At 39.6% G+C, this 7,189-nt stretch overlaps 1 non-coding gene across 1 annotated transcript; it reads right to left on the bottom strand.

The window, feature by feature from the left end:
• Positions 1-6,071: 6,071 nt before the first annotated feature.
• LOC130953602 (small nucleolar RNA R71) lies at positions 6,072-6,179 on the bottom strand. Its single transcript, XR_009075766.1, has one exon. It is a non-coding gene; the product is annotated as a small nucleolar RNA R71 (small nucleolar RNA).
• Between the last annotated feature and the right edge of the window lie 1,010 nt (positions 6,180-7,189).

Raw genomic sequence — 7,189 nt, 5'->3', positions numbered from 1 at the left:
TACAAGGTGACCATAGCTTGCTTCATACCAACAATCTCCGTGGGATCGACCCTTACTCGCGTAAGGTTTATTACTTGGACGACCCAGTGCACTTGCTGGTTAGTTGTGCGAAGTTGTATTTATGCCATGGTATTGAGCACCAAGTTTTTGGATTCATTACCGGGGATTATTTGAGTTGTGAAAAGTAGTGATCACAATTTTGTGCACCAAGTTTTTGGCGCCGTTGCCGGGGATTGTTTCGAGTATGGACAACTGACGGTTCATCTTGTTGCTTAGATTAGGTATTTTTTTTTTCAGAGTTCTTAAGAATAAATTCTAGTGTTTCAAGGTGATGTTCTTATCATCACCAAAGCTGATTGATTCTCATCAATTTAGCTCTTGAATGCAATGTCCTGCTGAAGCTTGGCTAGCCATGTCTAATTTCTTTAGACTAAAGCTTTAGACTAACATTGCATGATTCCTGGAATTCTCATTAAGAATTTTGATATCTTTATTTTCTTCTTCCACTTAATTTTCGAAGAAATCCAAAAAAATTACAAAATCATAAAAACCAAAAATATTGTATTTTTATTGTTGAGTCTAGAGTCTCATTTTAAGTTTGGTGTCAATTGCATGTTTCTATTCTTCTTGCATTCATTCATGTGTCTTAATTAATCTTCAAGTTGTTCTTGATGATTTCCTTGCTCTGATCTTTGAATTCTCTTGACTTGAGTGTTTTGTTATATGCATCCTCATTTTGTTAGTGTCAATAGTATACAAACTGCTAAGTTTGGTGTCTTGCATGCATTGTCTATTTGATTTTAGTTGCATTTTGATTATTCCTCATTATTAAAAATCCAAAAATATTTTTAATTTTTGTCTTTTCAAGTCAATAATACAGGGAATTGAAGATTCAGAACATTCAGCAGAGGAATTACACGAAAAAAGCTGGGCGTTTAAAACGCCCAGTGAAGAAGGGCAAACTGGCGTTTAAACGCCAGCCAGGGTGCCTGGCTGGGCGTTTAACGCCCAAAAGGGTAGAGCTTTGGGCGTTAAACGCCAGAATGTGCACCATTCTGGGCGTTTAACGCCAGGATGGCACAAGAGGGAAGATTCTGTTTTTAATTCAAATTTTTTTCAAGTTTTCAAAATTTTTTCAAAATCAAATCTTTTTCAAATCATATCTTTTCAATCAAATCTTTTTCAAAATCAATTTCTTTCCATTTTCAAAAATACTTTCTATCAATTAGTGATTTGATTCAACATTTCAAGTATGTTGCCTTTTCTGTTGAGAAAGGTTTAATGTTTGAATCATATCTTTTCTTGTTAGGCAAGTCATTAATTTTTAAAATCAAATCTTTTTAAATTGTTTTTCAAATCATATCTTTTTAATCACATCTTTTTCAAAAATAGTTTTCAATCATATCTTTTTGATTTCTAATTTCAAAATCTTTTTCAAAAATCACTTGATTTTTTTTTCCAATCTTAGTTTTCGAAAATCAATTACTATTTTTCAAAATGTTTTTAAAATCTTTTACTTTGTTTTCGAAAATTTCTTCCCCTCTTCTCACATCCTTCTATTTATGGACTAACACTGTTCCTCAAGGAACAATTCGAACTCCATCTCTTTTGATAAGTTAGAATTCTTCTACCTCTCCTTCTATTTTTCTTTTCCTTTGACACCTCAAGGAATCTCTATACTGTGACATAGAGGATTCCATATTTTCCTGTTCTCTTCTCTTTCATATGAGCAGGAGCAAAGACAAAAGCATTCTTGTTGAGGCTGACCCCGAACCTGAAAGGACCTTGAAGCGAAAGCTAAGAGAAGCTAAGGCACAATTCTCTGTAGAGGACGTAACAGAAATCTTCAAAGAAGAAGAACCCATGGCAGCCGAAAACAACAACAATGCCAACAATGCAAGGAAGGTGCTGGGTGACTTTACTGCACCTACTCCCGACTTCTATGGGAGAAGCATCTCTATCCCTGCCATTGGAGCAAACAACTTTGAGCTTAAGCCTCAATTAGTTTCTCTAATGCAACAGAATTGCAAGTTCCATGGACTTCCATTGGAAGATCCTCATCAGTTTTTAGCTGAATTCTTGCAAATTTGTGACACTGTCAAGACTAATGGGGTTGACCCTGAGGTCTACAGACTTATGCTATTCCCTTTTGCTGTAAGAGACAGAGCTAGGATATGGTTGGACTCACAACCTAAAGGAAGCCTGAACTCTTGGGAAAAGCTAGTCAATGCCTTCTTGGCAAAGTTTTTTCCACCTCAAAAATTGAGTAAGCTTAGAGTGGAAGTCCAAACCTTCAGACAGAAGGAAGGAGAATCCCTCTATGAAGCTTGGGAAAGATACAAACAATTGATCAGAAAGTGTCCTTCTGACATGCTTTCTGAATGGAGCATCATAGGTATCTTCTATTATGGTCTGTTTGAACTGTCCAAGATGTCTTTGGATAGCTCTGCTGGAGGATCTCTTCATCTGAAGAAGACGCCTACAGAAGCTCAAGAACTAATTGAAATGGTTGCAAATAATCAATTCATGTACACTTCTGAAAGGAATCCTGTGAACAATGGGACAAATCAGAAGAAAGGAGTTCTTGAGATTGATACTCTGAATGCCATATTGGCTCAGAACAAAATATTGACTCAACAAGTCAATTTGATTTCTCAAAGTCTGTCTGGAATGCAAAATGCACCAGGCAGTACTAAGGATGCTTCATCTGAAGAAGAAGCTTATGATCCTGAGAACCCTTCAATGGAAGAGGTGAATTACATGGGAAAACCCTATGGAAACACCTATAATTCTTCATGGAGAAATCATCCAAATCTCTCATGGAAGGATCAACAGAGACCTCAACAAGGTTTCAACAACAATAATGGTGGAAGAAATAGGTTTAGCAATGGCAAGCCTTTTCCATCATCTTCTCAGCAACAGATAGAGAATTCTAAGCAGAGCCACTCTGACTTAGCAACCATGGTCTCTGATCTAATCAAAACCACTCAAAGTTTCATGACTGAAACAAGGTCCTCCATTATGAATTTGGAGGCTGATGAGCGGATAATTTGTACCCTTTTTGGCATTGTTTTTAGTATGTTTTTAGTAGTTTTAGTTGAGCTCTTAGTATATTTTTATTAGTTTTTAGCTAAAATTCACTTTTCTGGACTTTACTATGAGTTTGTGTGTTTTTCTGTGATTTCAGGTATTTTCTGGCTGAAATTGAGGGATCTGAGCAAAAATCTGATTCAGAGACTGAAAAGGACTGTAGATGCTGTTGGATTCTGACCTCCCTGCATTCGAAGTAGATTTTCTGGAGCTACAGAAACCCAATTGACGCGCTCTCAACGGCGTTGGAAAGTAGACATCCTGGGCTTTCCAGCAATATATAATAGTCCATACTTTGCCCAGGATTTGATGGCCCAAACCGGCGTTCAAAGTCACCTACAGAAATTCCAGCGTTAAAACGCCGGAACTGGCACCTAAATGGGAGTTAAACGCCCAAACTGGCACCAAAGCTGGCGTTTAACTCCAAGGAGAGTCTCTACACGAAAATGCTTCATTGCTCAGCCCAAGAACACACCAAGTGGGCCCGGAAGTGGATTTTTATGTCATTTACTCATCTTTGTACACCTTAGGCTACTAGTTCTCTATATATAGGACCTTTTACTATTGTATTAGAGAGCTTTTGATCATGTTTCTATGATTGAACTCACTTTGGGAGGCTGGCCATTCGGCCATGCCTAGACCTTGTTCTTATGTATTTTCAACGGTGGAGTTTCTACACACCATAGATTAAGGTGTGGAGCTCTGCTGTACCTCGAGTATTAATGCAATTACTATTGTTCTTCTATTCAATTCCGCTTGTTCTTTGTCCAAGATATTCATTTGCACTCAATAACTTGATGAATGTGATGATTATGTGACACTCATCATCATTCTCACTCATGAACAAGTGATTGACAACCACTCTGTTCTACAAGCAACCAAGGCTCTAGTGTTTATCTCTTGGATTCCTGATACACGATGCATGGTTGATCGCCTGACAACCGAGTGCTCGCCTGACAAACGAGCCAGCCATTCCGTGAGATCAGAGTCTTCGTGGTATAGGCGAGAACTGATGGCGGCATTCAAGAGAATCCGAAAGGTCTAACCTTGCCTGTGGTATTCTGAGTAGGATTCAATGATTGAATGACTGTGACGTGCTTCAAACTCCTAGCAGGCGGGGCGTTAGTGACAGACGCAAAAGAATCACTGGATTCTATTCCGGCCTGACCGAAAACCGACAGCTGATTAGCCATATGCTGTGACAGAGCATAGGAACATTTTCACTGAGAGGATGGGAGGTAGCCACTGACAACGGTGAAACCCTTGCATAAGCTTGCCATGGAAAGGAGTAAGAAGGATTGGATGAAGACAGTAGGAAAGCAGAGAGACGGAAGGGAAGGCATCTTCATACGCTTATCTGAAGCTCCCACCAATGATATACATAAGTATCCTTATCTTTATCTTTATGCTTTATTCATCATCTATACCCATTTGAGTCTGCCTGACTAAGATTTACAAGGTGACCATAGCTTGCTTCATACCAACAATCTCCGTGGGATCGACCCTTACTCGCGTAAGGTTTATTACTTGGACGACCCAGTGCACTTGCTGGTTAGTTGTGCGAAGTTGTGTTTATGCCATGGTATTGAGCACCAAGTCTTTGGAGCCATTACCGGGGATTGTTCTGTGTATTAAAAAGTAGTGATCACAATTTCGTGCACCAAGTTTTTGGCGCCGTTGCCGGGGAATTAAATGTCCTAACTACAGTTTCGCATTTGCTCCCTGCAATAACAGTGCCAAGTTTTGATCCGGCAACAGCACCAAGTTTTTGGCGCCGTTGCCGGGGATTGTTTTTGTGTATGGACAACTGACGGTTCATCTTGTTGCTTAGATTAGGTATTTTTCTTCAGAGATCTTTAAGGATGAATTCTAGAGTTTCATGATGATCTGTTGAAATCTGGCTGGCTGAGAAGCCATGTCTAATCTTATTGGACCGCGGTTTCAACTGATCATCACAAGAGCTTGTTGACCTCTATCAATCTTGCTATTGGATCGATGATCTGCTAAGGCTTGGCTGGCCATTGGCCATGTCTAGTGTTTTGGACCGAAGCTTTCTTTGAAAGCTTGGCTGGCTGTGAAGCCATGTCTAATTCCTGGACCGGAGTCTTAGACTAGCATTGCAATGATTCCTGGAATTCTCATTAAGAATTTTGATATGTTTATTTTCTTTTCCACTTTCATTTTCGAAAATCAATTAGTGTTTTTCAAAAATGTTTTCAAAATCTTTTACTTAATTTTCGAAAATTACTTCCCTTCTTCTCACATCCTTCTATTTATGGACTAACACTATTCCTTAATGCAAAATTCGAACTCCATCTTCTTTGATAAGTTCGAATTTTCTACTTCCGTCTTCTACTTTTCTTTTCCTCTGACACCTAAAGGAATCTCTATACTATGACATAGAGGATTCCATATTTTCTTGTTCTCTTCTCTTTCATATGAGCAGGAACAAAGACAAAGGCATTCTTGTTGAAGCTGACCCTGAACCTGAAAGGACCTTGAAGCGAAAGCTAAGAGAAGCTAAGGCACAACTCTCTGTTGAGGACCTGACCGAATTCTTCAAAGAAGAAGAACCTATGGCAGCCGAAAACAACAACAATGCCAACAATGCAAGGAAGGTGCTGGGTGACTTTACTGCACCTACTCTCGACTTCTATGGGAGAAGCATCTCTATCCCTGCCATTGGAGCAAACAACTTTGAGCTTAAACCTCAATTAGTTTCTCTAATGCAACAGAATTGCAAGTTCCATGGACTTCCATTGGAAGATCCTCATCAGTTCTTAGCTGAATTCTTGCAAATCTGTGACACAGTCAAGACTAATGGGGTTGACCCTGAGGTCTACAGACTGATGCTATTCCCTTTTGCTGTAAGAGACAGAGCTAGAATATGGTTGGACTCTCAACCGAAAGAAAGCCTGGACTCTTGGGAAAAGCTAGTCAATGCCTTCTTGGCAAAGTTCTTTCCACCTCAAAAATTGAGTAAGCTTAGAGTGGAAGTCCAAACCTTCAGACAGAAGGATGGTGAATCCCTCTATGAAGCTTGGGAAAGATACAAATAATTAATCAGAAAATGTCCCTCTGACATGCTTTCTGAATGGAGCATCATAGGTATTTTCTATGATGGTCTCTCTGAACTATCTAAGATGTCCTTGGATAGCTCTGCTGGAGGATCTCTTCATCTGAAGAAGACGCCTACAGAAGCTCAAGAGCTAATTGAAATGGTTGCAAATAACCAATTCATGTACACTTCTGAAAGGAATCCTGTGAACAATGGGACAAGTCAGAAGAAAGGAGTTCTTGAGATTGATGCTCTGAATGCCATACTGGCTCAGAATAAAATATTGACTCAACAAGTCAATTTGATTTCTCAAAGTCTGTCTGGAATGCAAAATGCACCAAGCAGTACTAAGGATGCTTCATCTGAAGAAGAAGCTTATGATCCTGAGAACCCTTCAATGGAAGAGGTGAATTACCTAGGAGAACCCTATGGAAACACCTATAATTCTTCATGGAGAAATCACCCAAATTTCTCATGGAAGAATCAAGAGAGACCTCAACAAGGTTTCAACAACAATAATGGTGGAAGAAACAGGTTTAGCAATGGCAAGCCTTTTCCATCATCTTCTCAGCAACAGACAGAGAATTCTAAGCAGAACCCCTCTGACTTAGCAACCATGGTCTCTGATCTAATCAAAACCACTCAAAGTTTCATGACTGAAACAAGATCCTCCATTAGGAATTTGGAGGCACAAGTGGGACAGCTGAGCAAGAAAATTACTGAACTCCCTCCAAGTACTCTTCCAAGCAATACAGAAGAAAATCCAAAAGGAGAGTGCAAGGCCATCAACATGGCCGAATTTAGAGAGGAAGGAGAGGAAGTGAACGCCACTGAGGAAGACCTCAATGGGCGTGCACTGACCTCCACTGAGTTCCCCAATGAGGAACCATGGGAATCTGAGGCTCAAAATGAGACCATAGAGATTCCATTGGACTTACTTTTGCCTTTCATGAGCTCTGATGAGTATTCTTCCTCTGAAGAGGATGAGTATGTCACTGAAGAGCAAGTTGCTAAATACCTTGGAGCAATCATGAAGCTAAA

The sequence above is a fragment of the Arachis stenosperma genome, chromosome 9 (assembly GCF_014773155.1).
Source record: "Arachis stenosperma cultivar V10309 chromosome 9, arast.V10309.gnm1.PFL2, whole genome shotgun sequence".
In the NCBI taxonomy this organism is placed as follows: domain Eukaryota; kingdom Viridiplantae; phylum Streptophyta; class Magnoliopsida; order Fabales; family Fabaceae; genus Arachis; species Arachis stenosperma.
The sequence above is the reverse complement of the archived record's forward strand: the minus strand, read 5'-3'. Positions and strand labels throughout refer to the sequence as shown.